At 40.7% G+C, this 17,597-nt stretch overlaps 1 protein-coding gene across 1 annotated transcript in view; it reads left to right on the forward strand.

Moving 5' to 3' along the window:
* LOC105384795 (neural cell adhesion molecule 1-A) overlaps nt 1-17,597 on the forward strand; it is a 258,015-nt gene that overhangs the window by 31,544 nt on the left and 208,874 nt on the right. The gene's annotated exons all lie outside the window — the stretch shown is intronic.

Consider the following 17,597-nt stretch of genomic DNA (forward strand, 5'->3'; position numbering starts at 1 on the left):
GAGCAATACTTGCGTGACGTCACAGCACATGCAGCCTCTTAGCTCCGTGCAACTCCACATGCGGCTCAGGGAGGGTCACTCTTGCATATGAAAAACGAAGCTACGAAGCTCTGCTTAGCGAACTACAACTACATAAATCTTATTATATTAAAAGTACCGATGGATTCTAAGCTCTCGTTGGATTTTTGTAAATCTAGAGCTCAACCTCTACCAGAATCTGGAGTGGACCCATGACCCACTCCCCGCGACCCTGTTCAAACAATAAATTGGCAACGACAAATACGACTGAACCCGGAATCATTGTGCTTACGCTCTTTGTGTCGCGAAATTTGTCCTCCATTTTATATTCACTGTATACATACTGGATTTCTACATGTGGCACAGGACCGTGGGACTTGGCGTAACATGGAGGAGGCCTGTATCCTGCAATGGGTAGACATAGGGAGAAGAAGAAGAAGAAGTATTCACACCGTGAGGGCCAGAACAGCGCAGTACTTATGCAGTACTCACCCTATACGCTCCTACTCCTATTTTTGTATTGTTGTGTTAGATCTAGTATCGGTACTAATACATATTTATTTACATATTTTATAGCACTTTATTAACTTTAAACTTTTTCTTATTGCAGGTAAGACACCAAATTAAGTAAGGAGTTATTTATATAGTAGGTGCTGTTGTGATAGTTATGTTAACGTAACTAAAGGATAAGCTGTTAAATGTACAAGTACAGCCTTATCGGGATGATCCTAACCCAGTACGCAGTGAAGAAGCAGTTACTCTTATACATAAAAGTGACTCTTATAAATATATTTCCTGATAAGGAACATAAGCTCTTATTTCAAGTTACAAGATCATGTTATTAATTTTATAGGGTAGGAATAACATGTGGGAATACTACCTACCTAATAGAATTAAGGGTTGCTACTGAATATACTAGGCTTGTATAAAGTGTTGAAGGTTGACTTGAATGAGTCTCCCGGGAGGTTTAGAGTATTAGTTCGAATTGAGACGAGACCATTGAAATGGCCCTGGTGTTTGAATACATGTGAAACGCTTTCGGGTTCTATTTTTTTTAATTTTTTTGTATAATATATACTATGCCAGCGACAGTAAGTCGCGCAGAGACTGGTGTTGTGTTGACCAGATTAAGGCATCTTGGCCCTTAGCCTCGAGCTATTTTTGTTAGTTTGAAACTGATAGTGTAGCTTGAAAAACTAAATTTTGTGTTTAGCTCAAAGCCATTAGGTTCAATATTTAACGTTAAAATATACGCTAGTTTCAGTTTAAACTTGTTTCCGGTACAGTTCACTTCCTATTTGGTAGTCAATATCGGAAACTTTTTCGTACATACTTGGTTGCAGCATAGTCAAAATTGAAATAGTTTGTTGGCAAAAAGGATCAAGGAAGCTTTTATATTAGCTAAATTAATTTTCACATAATGCGGCGACGCCCACATTCTGTGTATGGGTGAAGTAATTCGAACTGAAGTACGCCGTTAAACTGAACTCCTGCGCCCGCCGCCGCCGCCGCCGCCGCCGCCGCTGATTCACGACCACTCCAGGCGAATGTAAACAGAAGGCAATACATCAAACAACACGTTACCGCCATTCACTCTCATAAAACCGAACAAAACCATATTTGTTAGCGGAGTGCAGATGTACACCAATAAATAATAATAAATCGTATTTGGAATAAAGGTCGAATTTTCCATGAATGAGAATAAACAGATGGCATAACAATATTGTCGGTCCTAATGCGGCTCGGCGGACAATAAGCGTCACGGGCGAGCCGCAGCACGGGGCCGGCACGGGGCGGACACGAGGCGGGCCGGAGCGGCGCGGAGCGGTGGCGGCGCTCAGGCGGACACATGTACAGGTCAAAGCGAACATGACGTCGGAAATGGAAAATGTTCTTTACATTCAAATCAAAACCAGAGCTAGATATATAATATGAAATTCCTACAGCATATTGCTGCCGTTGTTTCATGGTCTTACAAAATTTAAATTCATTACCTAGCATTTTTCTAGTATTTTTCGTTAAAACAAAAAGATTTATTTGTGACTCTGTAAAGCTGCCGATCTATAATTGCATTCAGATAGACACCGCACAGAGAGCAATGCATCTTTGACGGTGGCCGCACGGGCCCGTACAGACGTGCTAACGAAGTGTTGTGTCCCGTAATCCGACATGGGGCGCTTGGGGAACTAATAATTGTGTATTGTGGGGCTCCGGAGCGACGCGACGCCACAAAGCTGCCGCCGCTCAACCCAGAAACAAACGTTTGAACAACATTAAGCGTTCCTGTTGGATCCTGCGACCCTGGTAGCCCTGCGAGCCTTTACTGTGTTCAATTTATTAGGGTCCTCAAATAATAGTAGTCGTACCAAAATAACAATGTCTCGGTGTGCTCCCAATATGGTAGATAGGTACAATATTTTCTCAATGAGAGCGTCCCCTTCCGGCATGTGGCGCAAAATAGTGGTACTAAATGGCAATGTTTTTATGAGGCTAGCGAACAAAGATTACCGATACCTAGGTATAGCTGTTAAAAAGTAAAGGCACAGTAGGTACCTAGCTGTAGCGACCACTTCTGCGCCACAAACAATGCTTGGTTCGTTAGTTGATGAGGAAGCAGGAAGGAAGAGGGTTCTGCTCATTGCGGGGGGCTCCGTGCTTTGGGTATTGACCAATTATATTGTTCTTCTTTGATAAATTTTGTCGACGGCGCATTTCATTTTAACAGTTTATTCACCAAAAAATCAGTCACTTCACTTTAGTTACAGAATAATGTGAGTGCACATAATAATATTTTCTAAGAACAACACAGCATTTATTTACATAGTTGGGACGGTTTCATTTGCTAACGGAGCGGAGGTAATGGCGCGGTCGGACCTAATTGGTTTCAGCAAGTTGTAGTTGCCCCGCGACGTATACACATTCCTATGTAAATAGGAGCACACATTTCTTGGCAATAATTATCTCATACATCGCGGCGGCGGCGGCGGCGGCGGCGGCGCATCGCGCATCGCGTGCTACGTTCGTTTGTAAAATGTTTCTGCGGAATTTTATGAAGCATAAAAATTAGACCCCGTTATAAAATAACTCACCGTAGAAGCAGTTTTTGAAGGATAATGTCTGGCATTAAAGTTGTGCTGCCTAAAATACGGATCTGCTTGAATAGCCGGACCATAAAAAAATCGGTAAATGGAAACACGGTTTTCAACTTTGCAAAACGTTTTCGCTATTAACATCGGTACTCGGTATCGCGACCCATTTATTCGCATAAATTTATAGCAACAGTAATATTTCATAAACGAGAATTGCGATCAAGGGATGGTCTTGAAGGGCCAAGCGGATATTGAGGGACAACCTCGGTACTACACTTTACCGAGCAACTCCGAGATCTAGTGAAGCAACAACGAATAAAATATGAGGACTCATTTTCTGCCAAATAATATATCACACTCCAGAAAAGAAAAGCGAAAAATGTTGTCAAATAAAAACGTAGTGCTTATTTTGTTGACAAGTGAAGAACAGTCACACTTGTCACGCGGGAAGTCGGCGGCGAGGGAGGCTGTACTTACTGCTCCGTCCCGGCTGCGTCAGATATCACACAGTCCAGGCACTGCGGCCGCGCGGCGACAGTACTGCAGAGTGCCGCTCCCACTAATAATCATGTACTATTAATAAATCCCGCACAACAGGCCGGCAGCTGTTCCCTCCGTATATAAAATGTATTTTGTACGTTAATGTATGCTCGGTCACGGAGACGCCGCTCGTAGCTGCACCGTGCTTTTCCGATATCAGCACTCGTATTACTGCAATTCGGCCCATATGCATATCAGCGTAGAGCTCAAGCTCTCTGCAAATAGGGAAAAGTCACGAGGTTTCGGATTCCCGATGTCGAGTGTTCGACTTTTAACCTTTCGGCTCGGGGCGTCGGTCGGTATTGGCTTGCGGGCGGTGCACGCCGCAGCGGCTCGGTGTTGCCCTTTCAATAGGAATGTGTAATAATGACCGCTCGTGTTGCTTCGGGGAAGGATTTTGTTTTCCACTCGTTAATTTAATTACACTTTATTGTCGCGCGTTGTTTATGGCGCGTGGTTTGTTCGCTTTTTGTATCGGTGCAGCTTCTTTGCTCGTTTTGCATCGACAATGAGGATTTGCGAGGTATTGTGCTGCGGGTTATTGTATTACATTAACACTTGATTAGCTTATGTTTTGTTTTAGTTTGTATATTTTTCTGAAATTTTCGTCGCTAAAATCATCTTTCACTATTTAATCCATATAATAAAATGATTGTGTAGCTAAATGAAAAGGGAAGCTAAAAGCTAACTGCAATAAATCTGCAAGTGATGTACATTTAATAGAGCGCAGTGCGCGGGCACTAAATAGTTCTGCACTCCGCGCTTCATGGACCCGCTTCATCAAACCGCCATCAGCGTCGATTGCAGCTTTCTTTTACCAATATACTTACTTAATTATATTTCACATTAGGTACTTCAAATTATTTTAATTGCTTTTTTTCATACGGCGCAGCTTTCTTTTTTCTAAAATCAGAGCTAAGATTTTAGAAAAAAGAAAGCTGCGCCGTATTTGGCAAACAAGTCGCCATCCAGCAGACAAATCTAAATTAAATAAAGCTATTGTTGAATTAAAACAAATTATTCAGAACTGCTCAAATGAACTCCTACAAACTCAACTTGAAGGACTAAGTGCAACTAAATCCACTAACTATTCTCTCTGGAAAGTAACTAAACAACATGACCGCCCCCAAAAATCTAAACCGCCACTAAAACATTCTACACTTGGATGGGTGAGAAGTAGTCAAGAAAAAGCTGAAGCCTTTGCAAAGCACCTTGCTGTGGTCTTCACACCAAATGCAGCATCTTCAGATTCAGAGGATAAAGATATAAACCTAGTGATGAGTCAAGACTTCCAGCTTGACATGCCGCTGAAACACACAAGCCCAAAGGAAATAGCTCAGCAAATATACAGACTGGAAAATGGAAAATCTCCTGGCTTTGACAAAATTGATAAGAAAATATTGACAGAACTACCCCGAAAAGGAATAATTTACCTTACAGCCTTATTCAATGCTGTTATCCGAACTGGATATTTCCCATCTGTTTGGAAGATAGCTGAAATCACAATGATACACAAAGACGGCAAACCTCCAAATGAGATTACATCATACAGACCAATCAGTCTCCTATCAGTGGTATCAAAACTTTTTGAAAAAGTTATCCTGCGAAGGATAAATCCTGTCCTTACTGAACGATCAGTGATACCCAAGCACCAGTTTGGCTTCAGAAAACAGCATGCTACTACTGAGCAAGTCCACAGAGTCTGTAGTACCATCAGATGTGCTCTTGAAGAAAAAGAATACTGTGCAGCAGCTTTTCTTGACGTCCAGCAGGCGTTTGATCGAGTATGGCACACTGGACTGCTGTGTAAGATAAAAATGCTCCTGCCGCACTCATTCTTCCACATTATAAAATCTTACATTGAGGATAGAATTTTCTACGTAAAGGAAGAAGACAGTATGTCCCAGTTTTATGAGATAAATGCGGGAGTTCCCCAAGGATCTGTGCTTGGCCCAATACTTTACTCAATATTTACATCAGATCTCCCTCAAAGTAAAGGTGTTACGACAGCAACGTATGCGGATGATACGGCAATTCTGGCAAGTGATAAAATCCCGTAAAAGGCTTCACTTAATCTGCAAGAAAGTCTGAATGATATTCACAAGTGGCTTGAAAAGTGGCGAATTAGAGCTAGTGCAACAAAATCAGTGCAGATTACATTCACACTACGCAAGGGAAACTGTCCTCCTGTAAAACTTGGAGAAACGGAGCTACCACACCATGACACAGTTAAATATCTCGGAATGCATCTTGATCGTAGACTAACCTGGCAGAAACACCTGAAGACTAAGAGAGACGAAATCAATCTGAAATATAGGAATCTGAATTGGCTTCTTGGAAGAAACTCTAGGCTCTCAGTGGAAAACAAATTGCTTGTCTATAAAACAGTGCTAAAACCTGTATGGTCGTATGGAATCCAGCTCTGGGGTAGCGCAGCCATCTCCAATGTAAACATCATTCAGAGGGTACAGAATGCCATCTTGAGGGCAATTGGCAAGGCACCCTGGTTTATAAGGATCAGCGAACTACATGAGCACTTGGGGATACCTACAGTAGCTGAAGAAATTCGCACTCAGGCTGGATCTTATAGAAACCGTCTCTGTAATCACCCGAACGAACTAGCTGCTCAGCTGACCACACCAAACTTCCAGCGTCGTTTGAAGAGAAGGGAACCTATGGAGCTAGCACACTCCTAGCGATGAAATAAAGAGGGGTCCCCACTGGGGGACTCTTTTCAATGCCACTAAACTTAGAAGAAATCTGCTCATAGTTCTGGGACTGATTGCAGATACAATGGAAAATGAAAAAAAAAAAAAAAATTGCTTTTTTTGACGTGAATACGACGAACGTCTTTGAGTTTGGTAAGGGGGTGAATCTTAAAAAGTAGAACCCCCAAAAAAATGGGCATCACCGTTTTCTTTATATCTTTTGAAATATCACTAAAATTTAAAAGGAACTGTTGTTCATGTCGAGTCACACACAGGCAAATTGAAACATGACCGCGCTCTGCAAAGCCATAATAATTCCGAACCTATTTCCTCCGCAAAACTTTTGATACCATTTCAAATAGCAACAAGACACATTGCAAAGTTACCGTCGTAGAAAACAAGAAAATTGCATTCAGTAGGCGAGGAAGTGACGCCAAGAAGTCCGCCGGCTCCCGCGGCTCCGGCTTGTTCACGAGACAGCGGAGGCCGCGTTTTTGTCGAGCAGATAGAGCGGCCGCGACCACTGAAATATGATGAGGATTTGCAAGTGTAGCGACTAGTGCGGCTAGTGCGCCACTTCGCGGGCTGAAATACGGGAATAGAATACTTTTTTCCAAAAATGTCCAAAGCTAGCTCCACTGTAAAGCTCCCCGTGCGCCGGCTGAGCCCGGCAGATCATGGAGGTGCGACTCTTAACTGTTCATTCGTATTCATTGGATCCTGTGTGCATCAGATGGCACGCTAGAACGTCAACCTTTCCAATCTGAAGGGTTAAAATATTAATATTTTTTATAGAAAATATAGCTAAATATTAACAATTATTTAAATTGTAAGCAACAAAACACCTTCACTATGCTACTGTACAACTCTGTGTGCTCACATAAAGTATGACTCGTCTTGAACCCGCGGCGCAGGGCGCGGGGGGTCGCGGTTGTACAGAACGCTGCAGCATGCTCATTTGTCTGCGCCAGTCGCGGGTGAACAACGGCGCTGTCGCGCTCTACCTCTGTGCTACATTTGTACCTGAGATTCTAGACTATTTTCTTGGAATACACGATGTCTTACATTATGTACAGCATGTTTTTTAAACTTTGTTTTACCATGTTGTATCAAAAATATTTTTAGATTTTCTCTTAAACTTCTGTTTATATATTCTTATAAGCAGGGAAAATATAAACTATAACTAGAAATAGGGAATATAAATAAACTGCATTGCTACATCATATTTATATACTTGAATACATACAGCACAGGAGTATACATATCTTAAAACTTATATAAGTAAGTTTTACGAGTACAGTATGTTGGGTAAGTAATACGAGGTATAAAAACGAATGGTATAACATTCACAAGGTATACGCCCATATGATATAAATTTATTAAGTATAACGATCACTGTACATAACAAACGAAAGGCATAATTACTAAATACATAATTTTGTAAAGAATAACGTTCAAAAAGTATAATTTCAATTGATATAACGATTAAAATGCATAACGTTTATAACATATATTCTACAACGGATATAATTATCATTATGTATAATGCACAAAAAGTATAAAATATTGTCGTATCGTAATTTCATTATTATTGATGTTATGTGGGGGGAACGCTCCGCTCCGCTTCGCTGCGCTCCGCTTTGGTTTCGACGAACATGTGCACCTAACACGCTCGCTTTGCTCGTCGTCGCACCTATCTTTAGGTTTTGGTACTAGGGGTTATGACATTATTATTATTATTATTGACGCTATGTGGGGAGACGCTCCGCTCCGCTTCGCTGCGCTCCGCTTTGGTTTCGACGAACATGTGCACCTAACACGCTCCTCCTCGCTTTGCTCGTCGTCGCACCTATCTTTAGGTTTTGGTGCTAAGGGGTTTGACGGTGTTGGGTAATTAAACACAGATTATGTTATTGTATGTTAGTATGTTTTATGAACTTTATACTAAATTATAGTTTATATTTTAAACGATATACGTAATGTACGTTATACGAATTGATATTAGTCCTCGTAAGTATTATATATTTTGATATTATATAAAATGTACGTTATACCAATTGAATCTTATACCTTATGAAAATATAGATTTTGTTGTTATACGTAACGTTCATTATATGTTGTGAACGTTATTAATGTGAAATTATACATTTCGTTTTTATACGTCGCAATACGCACCCCAGTATGTTAGAGGTGCACCGAGAAAAAAACGTTTAATTACACATGTTTCGCGGTAATCTTAATCTGTACGGATTTTTACTCTCGCTTTTTGAAGTTCACGGGACGAGGAAAACTCAAAGATTCTCCCTGACTTTGTGAGTAACTCAAAAACTTTTGAAACAACGTTTTTCTTACAGTAATCTTTTGTTACAATTCCAAGCTTTTTTCTTCGTAGTCCTTAAAAGAAGGGGAAGCTGATCCTGGGCGGCGCGCAGTCGAGGGCGGGCGGCGAGTCGAGGGCGCCACTAAACGGTATAATAACGAGTGCTATTAAGCTTCGCCATAATTCATTTTCACATGAGGTCCAAGCCGCTGGCTTTACATTGCGTTTGGAACAATATAAAGAAAATAATAATATGTGGGGACATCTCACACGGCCGCATCCAGACTAGGCAGAGCCTGTAATATGGGTGTGGGACAGCTGATATAATCTACCCAGATATATTATTATACCTCTACATAATTAATTTAGAGGTAATAATATGCATTGTGATTACAATTAATGTTTTCTTCAAGCGGAGGTTAAGTTTTTTATGCACAATTTTATTATGAATATAAACTAGATGTATTCCGATTTGATTCGATTGTTATCGTTATAACTACGGCGGCACATACACATACATTACGCGTCTATACGCCCCTTCCTAGTACTTATACAAACGTATTGTAGGTACTTATTCTAAAAATTTATAGCTATCGCGAAATACTTGAAACCTCAGTCGTTATTTGTTATTTATTGAACTGAACTCCGCCGAGAGAAGGTCGTCATATTTTCCTTAAAAAAAATAATGTCCCGCTGCCTCGGCCGTTTGTCATGTAAATTTATGCGATCCATTTTAACGTTCGCTTTTTAAACCGATCGCGGTCTCCAGACGGAATATTGAAACGTTTTCCGAATAAAAAAAGAGTTTATTCGATAATGCTAATGTTGTTTCGTTGTCACGAATACATGCAATCGTAAACGGTAATGACATTTCTCTAAACATAGAATTATTTACGGGCATTATTCAAATGTCTGTTTATTGGCAACGAAACGACGATTTTTTCTTTTATTTAACAATGTAAATGTCTACTCGGATTATTAAGTCGCTGACAGCGTATTATTATTGATGGTTATAAATATTCGTTCAGAAATCTTTCCATCATTTGTCTTCAAGCTGAAGCACATCACCCTCTTTGTGCATACTCGAGTGAACTATTGGCGAGATTCAAGTAACCGCTCCCGCGCCGTCAAACTTACAGTTCCACCATTTATCATACACGAGGATACAATGTCATCACGTCATGTAACTCATTTTGTAAGTGTAGTGTGTGCCGCATCGTGACGGGCGCTTTACACCTCCCCGCGCCCCGCGCCCCGCGGCCTACAGCCCGCAAATTACCAGGCAAGCAGCCTCTATATGGAGCCATTTTAATGTTTATGGAATAGACGTGTAGCTTTTAGTGGGTTGTGGCGGTTACAACATTATTATGATGTCCTAATCACCCGACGTGTTCTGAGAAAATGCTTTCGTATTATTAATACTTCGTTACCAACACTTTCGGATATTTTTGACAAAACACGTATTTATACGTCACTGAAAATTTGTTGAACTGTTGTACCAACGAGTATATTATAAGCGACCTCCCATATATCAGTTTACCTTTTAGTAAATGTCGTCGACAGGTGCCGGGCTGGCTCGCAGTACATAATGTAAGCAGACGCGGCGCAAGACCGATAGCGTTTGGGAATTTGAACGCGCGTTCAGAAATTCAGAATATTCGCTGAGAAACGGAGGCGAAAACATGTACAATTATATATACACGTGTCAGGTGGGGGAGCCGTGAAGAATTTCATTTCCTTCTCAATTATTTCGTGTATTGCGAGCTTGTCCGTCCGTAATAGCGTAATTAACGTCCAAGTGATGTTCCCGTTTTGGATTCTCAAACATTTCATAAATGTAGGTCGATATACATTTAATTACAACGTCCGGTAGCGTCTGTAAATCTACCTACACAACAAACTTGCGATATCCTGGAATTGTTTGAATAATATTCGATGGAATAAATTACGGTGACAAAGAGACGGCGCCCGAAGCTAAATGTGTTTTTTGAGAGTTAGAATTGTTCGGGGAAATCCATTAATATCGTAAGACGAAAAGTCCGAAGTAAAAAGCTTTTAGTAAGCGGATGCCACTCCACACGGCGACGGCGGCGGCGGCGGCGGCGGTGGCGGGTGCAGGGACACGCTGCTGCAGGGCCGCAGTACTAGCCACACCCAAATTATCTTACGTAAATATATAGGAATGGCCACAATATAATTTGAAACCTTAAACTATCCAACAGCCATACAATGTCGTCAGATAGGCAATTTAATTCTTTCAAAGGTTTATCAAGATAAACAAAACATGAATAATACATAACTCTCTTTATTAATTAAATGGTGAAAAAATAAAATCCAAATTCAAAAGTTTTATTCGCCGAATTTTATTTATTGATGTTACTACATACCTAGTAGGTACGCAATGATTGAAATTTTTGAATTGTATTCCTGGTTTCCTAGGTGATTCCTGGTAATTTCAAATCTACTTCCATACTGAAAATTTAAACTGTGATAGTTGTAAGCTGTAACAGAATTTTTCAATATTATATTTCTGGACAGACAGTTGTAACAACGGCTCTCACAACCATTTTTATTTATTTTATTGTTATTCCAATTAAAAAGACCTATCCAATGGCAATCATCGTATTGGCACTGGCGGCCGCGGTGTTTGCATAATGGCTTCAAAATGTTCGCCACACCTCATATTATTTTACTATTTATAATTAAAAAAAAAATTATGAACAGCAGGAATATCGAAGTAGGTATAATAGTATTTTACCAATTATAATGAAAATGATTTATGAAACAAACAGCGCCGCAGTCACAGCGACCAAAACAAAATACAAGCAATTACAGAAAACTTGCCACCGTTTAGTTTCACGGAACAATTATAACTACGTTTGCATTAAAAAATCATTAGGAACGTGTTGCGTGGAGCCGCGGACTGATGCCTGCGTGAACATTCCCATACTTACTGGGAGTTGCCGGCTACATGCAGACAAACTTAGCGCTCAACTAATGAATAAAATATAACATGACTCCGAATATTCAGAGGAGGAATAACTACAAAACAACAACACACCGATCGTTATCAAATTACATCCATAATCCAACTTAACTATTGTAGAGATTAAGGGAACGTTTGCTCATTGCAATACTAATAATATATATCTGAATTCAATACATAGGTACACAATTGCTGGTATTAGAAATTACCGAACACAGATAAGGACAAACCGAGCTGTAGTGAAGTGAGCATTACCGCTAAGCACGTACAAGCAATTCCCCCGCGCCTGCAGCCACCAGTTTATTACTACACAAATCTAATCTTATTACTGCGCTCCCATCCAATCAGCACTTGGCTTTAGATTTACATGCAAACTACGGACCCCTTTGACGCTGCGGCCCACCGGGCGCCCAATTCGGTACCAAACTACCATTTTACTGGAAACTACTCTAAACGTTCCGAGATGACACCGGCCGGCCTCGGCGCGGGGCCGGCGCCCACTGGCGGCGAGGCGAGCTAGTCACCGCACGAGGACTGAGCTGGGCTAAGCCTGAGCAAGCAGATAACTGGACCGCAGGGTGCGTCGCCAGCGGATTACACAAGATACAAGATAGCTTAGGGATGTCCTGCATGTTTTGTTGTTTATCTTGTTGGAGAGGCTTAGAGCAACTGTGGCTATATAAATTTGTGTTTTTGGAAGTTGATATGAATATCATTTGAAGATACACCTACACACATTAAAATTTAATTAAATAACCTCTAATATAATTATGTAAAAAAAGTCAGAACAAAAGCATATTTTCAGATATTCAGATTCAAGACAATTTATATGAAGTGTTCATTCATTTTTTATTGTAGGTAGGTAGAAAGTAAGAAATACTGAAAAGTAACATGTTCTTATCAAATGGCTCTTGGCCATCAGTAGCGATGGGCCCTAGCCCGGGTCCGGCGGCGGCGGCGGCGGCAGGCGGCCGCGGTTCAATTTGTCGCAGTAATTGGCGCGGTCCCATTGGCCGGCGTGTTTGTGCCTCCACCGCCGCCGCCGCGCCGGACGCACATCGCACCTCTCTTTTGTTTATGCCCAGGACCGGGGTCAGACGGGATAGTCCCGGGAGGAATAGGCCAGAAAAGGCACAAAGTATATTGACCTCGCTTTTCCTTTAATTTGTTGGGTGGAATTAGAATAATCTTTGTCGCAGGCAGGTGTAGCAGTTTTAGCCTAAATTATAAAATAAGGTGATTCTTCGCGAAGATTAATTAAATTACCTCATTTCATATTCAAAGCCACAGAGTGGCCGACACAAATCCGTCATAACGCGGGACAAACGTTGGCCCAGTTTAAAATAAAGTGAGCTAATTCTATAAATTATACGAGTATAATAATGTCTCTTGGCCACTCGTCGGGTGAAATTGTGTAAAAACCCGGGAGAGTTGGAAGTAATTAGTCCAGCGCTTAGTCTCGGCAGATTACGGCAGTTGGACAACTGTCCCTTTATTCGGGACTACACAACACACGGCGCCCGGTGCTGCAGGGGCGAGGGGGTGCGGGGTGTGGTGTGCGGGGGGAGTGTGCCTCTATTCAAGCAACAAAACGACGTGGGTATCTCAGCCACAACTAAATACTGAGTGACTAGGTTTCTTATATTGCGTAGATATGTACGCATATGAATTTATTGTTATAATTTTATTATGATTCCACAGGAGTTTTCCTTGTGAAGGGAGCCTAAAAAACTGGCCCAAAAACGCTAGATTGCGGTACGAATGTAGTTTCGTGACGTGAATCGTGGCACATATCAGCGGGGCATACACGGGCTCCACCAGCGAATCATTCCGCAGATAATTAAACGTGTGAACTGCAATGACGCTACCACAACCAAGAAGAAGAAGTACAAGAAATCTTACGTGGTTTGAGAGTGGCACTCTCTATATACTGCACTCTCAACAAGATAAATACATAATGTTTCAAGGAATTATTAAACTCAACGTCAGTATTTAGAGGTATATATAAAGTTTGTTCTAAAAAAAAGTAAGGAATATACCTACCGCAATATGTAATAAAACCTATTCCATGTACCTAACGACACTTCTCCGTCCCTATGTGTCCCGAGGAGGTCAGTTACAAAACGGTTCCCGGGTAATGTCGCTCCGCGTCGGCGGCGGTCGCGGGAACGAGCAATAAATACTGGGGCAAGTGGACTCGACCAGCACTCGCCGCTCGCCCGAGGGTCACTGCTACTGTAGCTTCACAAAAATGAACGGGAGCTGTCGTGCAATCGGTACACTTAATGCAACGAGATAGAGATGTGGTGAGCGCGGCAGCTCTCTGAAACTATGTTTTTCGTAAGTGAAAAGTGCGGCAGTTATACACTGTCCATTGGGACGAATCATAACACTTTTTATTTTAATTAGGTATAGTATCATATTCTTTTACTTCGTCATTTTGAAGCAAATAGAGGTACCTAAGTAGAATAGGTTTGTATTTTTTGTTTTTAAATATAATATATTCTATATACATATTACCGTAACCACACAAATGTAGTAATATATAGAATCCTAAGTTATACCTGAGATATTATTTATTTAATTCTACCTACAACGACAGATATTTTTTAAACTAGTATTTAAGGTGTGTGGGGCGGCGTCTTAGCACTACGCACAGTGCGTCAGAGACATCCACAGATTAGTTGCTCGACCCACAAAGGAGTCACTGTAAAAATCCTACTAAGTAAAGTATAACATTGATTTTGCAAATAACAACGCTCCATTTGCGTCAAACGTTGCTAAGGAAAGTAATATAATAATCCATAGTCTAAAAACAAATCCGATACGGGAAAAGAAATCCAACGTTTCCATTATTGCCATGTTTTGTCAATTTAACATTCAAAACAGGGCTTTTATTTCCGCTCAACCCTTCCCTCGGCAGGTATCGCGAGCGATATTCGGCTCTAATGAAATGGAATTAAAAGTAAATGTGATTTTTCCCGTTGAGCTGTATCGTGGGCGTAGCGCTTCATGTTTTTCCACCTGTTTTATCCTTATGACTTTTATTTCTCGTAACAGAAAGGCGAAAGATTGAAAAATCGAATACACGTCTATACTGTGGTAATAGTATTTCTTGCTTTGGTAAGGAAAAATCGCCTCTATCTCTTGGATTACTGGGATTGAATTCAATAGTGGTCGGTTGTAGGTGTTCCATCGGTTTGATTCGATCGGGAACAAATCCGGCGGAACAATATTTGTTCGGCTTCGATCATCAATCTTAATTATTGCCGCGAGTGATATTTTTCTTCGTTTGCGTCCGTCACTATCGCCGCCGCCGCCGCCGACTCTGGGTGGAAGGAACAGATAGAAGATGACAAATATAATAATCGTGGTATTTTATGTACACATACCTACTTACCTAATTTGAATGACTGGCATGGATGGAGTAGCAGGACTGACGTTCTTTATAGGCAAATCAGTACATTGCACTCTGGAGGATTTATAGCTGCTGAATGACAATAATATTTTCTCGTTACGAGCATTTCTTACAAGTCGAATACCTATTTGGAACTGTGAGCTGAGCTGCACGGTGCTGCTCGACAAAATTTATGAATTTATCACTTGTGTTGCGCGCGCGCTTGTTGCTGCATTGAGCAATAATCACGTGTGCATTAAAGTAGGTACTTCACTTATATTTTACAGTTAATTACTTACAGCCGGAGGACTACATAAAGTAATTTTTCGACGTTTTCAGTATACTTAGCACAAGTAGGTATAGTTGTAAGGTGGCAGTGCTCCGCCATGCAAATGTGTCTGTGAACAGATCGCCGCGCGATTGCTCCCTCCCAAATTGCTCTTTCGCTCTTGTTCCACCCCCCCCCCCCTCCCGCACCTCGAGCCCCCCGCCCCTCTCCCGTCGCTTAAATCGCTCCATTTTTAAACCGATTTGTTTCCTTTTGTCTTTATTTTTTCACGCCGCGGTTGTTTGCCTTTGTCGCCCTATTTTATGTTGACGAGAACAATTTATGGGCTGAACTTTGTGGTTTGTTTATTGTTAAGGTGTATCGAATTATCCCCTTGGCACACATTACCATTATTTTATTAGGAAATTCTAAAATAATTGTTTTTAGTACTACAAACTGCTGGGTATATTTATTATTTATATTTGATAGCAATCCTGATAGCATCGAAACTTTATACCGCCCACGGCAAAATAGCTCTTCTTTCCTTTTAACGGGGCTTGAAAAACTATGTTTTGTAGCAATAAAGATAAAAAAATACAAAAGGCTGAATAGACCGTTAAATTTTATGGGTAAAAAAACGGTAAAAATCAGGAGTGAAATGAACACATCACTCGCTTAGTGCAGGTAAACACGGCCGGCGCACGCGACCGCCGCCGCCGCCGCTCCGCTCCTCGCCAAACAACCATGGCGTTCCTTTTAATAACTGTATCACTTTAACAGTTATTGGTATTTGTATTTCGACTTGAATTTGATTTGGCAATTGCCGCACAGACTTGATACTACCTTTGCAAAAAATACAGATATAACAAATGAACATAATGATAATATATTATACCTATTTGTACAGCTACCATACATTGCGTATTACATGCGTGTCGCGACGACACGAGGGTCACGTGACAGATATAAGTAGTTGTGTCTATTTGTAAATCTGCACCATCAATTCTATTACTAGTTACTGAAAATGTATACGTTATTGGCCGTATTTTTCTATGTACGTAAAATCAGTAAAATAAACAGAATCATTACAAAATATAACAAAATATTGCTGAAACTAATAATGTCAGTGTCTGAATACTGACATGAATGAGCAATGATGATTTTTGACTGAATCTCTGGCTGTGTTGGTATTGGTTTGGATTGCTGGCCGGAGCTTTGTGTTTCACTTTGCGTCCCTTTGACGCCGCTGCGTCCGGCGCGTGTTTGATTGCTGAAAGGTAACACCCGTTGCGCTTCCAATAAATAAATGAATCGGTTTTACAATAGCTCATGTGTGTAAGACCCCTGGAAAATAATAGTTTAATGCGCCGCACACGAGTTCACAGCTAAGTGTATTTATTATACATAAAGTTTTTTTTCGGCTTAGTTTATTATTAATTTTCAGCTAGTAAAATCCATAAAATGTGTTAGTAACAACTTTTGGCGTAGTCGTATTCTTGTAATGAAAGGATTAGGAAATCAGATAATCTTTCAAAAAACCACTACAAATCATATAATAACAAGTACAACAAATACAACCATTAGGCATTGCTACGGCTGCTACGGCGTAGCACACTCGTAGCAAGTTCGTAGCACTGACGTAGTACCTACATCACCTATTTTTAGGGTTCCGTAGCCAAAATGGCAAAAACGGAACCCTTATAGTTTCGTCATGTCCGTCTGTCCGTCTGTCCGTCTGTCCGTCTGTCACAGCCGATTTACTCGGAAACTATAAGTACTACAGTGATGAAATTTGATGGGAATATGTGTTGTATGAACCGCTACAAAAATATGACACTAAATAGTAAAAAAAAGAATTGGGGGTGGGGCCCCCCATACATGTAACTGAGGGATGAAATTTTTTTTTTCGATGTACATACCCGTGTGGGGTATCAATGGAAAGGTCTTTTAAAATGATATAAAGTTTTCTAAAAAACATTTTTCTTAAAGTGAACGGTTTTTGAGATATCAGCTCTCAAAGTCGTAAAAAGTATGTCCCCCCCCCTCTATTTTTATAACTACGGGGTATAAAATTCTAAAAAAAATAGAGGTGATGCATGTTAATTAACTCTTTCAACGATTTTTGGTTTGATCAAAGTATCTCTTATAGTTTTTGAGATAGTTTGATTTAACTGTAATATTATATTTGCTGCTACGGAACCCTTTGTGCGCGAGCCCGACTCGCACTTGGCCGGTTTTTTTTATTTACTTTTGAACTGTTACAATTAGGAA

This window comes from Plutella xylostella, chromosome 4 (genome assembly GCF_932276165.1).
Source record: "Plutella xylostella chromosome 4, ilPluXylo3.1, whole genome shotgun sequence".
Lineage (NCBI taxonomy): Eukaryota > Metazoa > Arthropoda > Insecta > Lepidoptera > Plutellidae > Plutella > Plutella xylostella.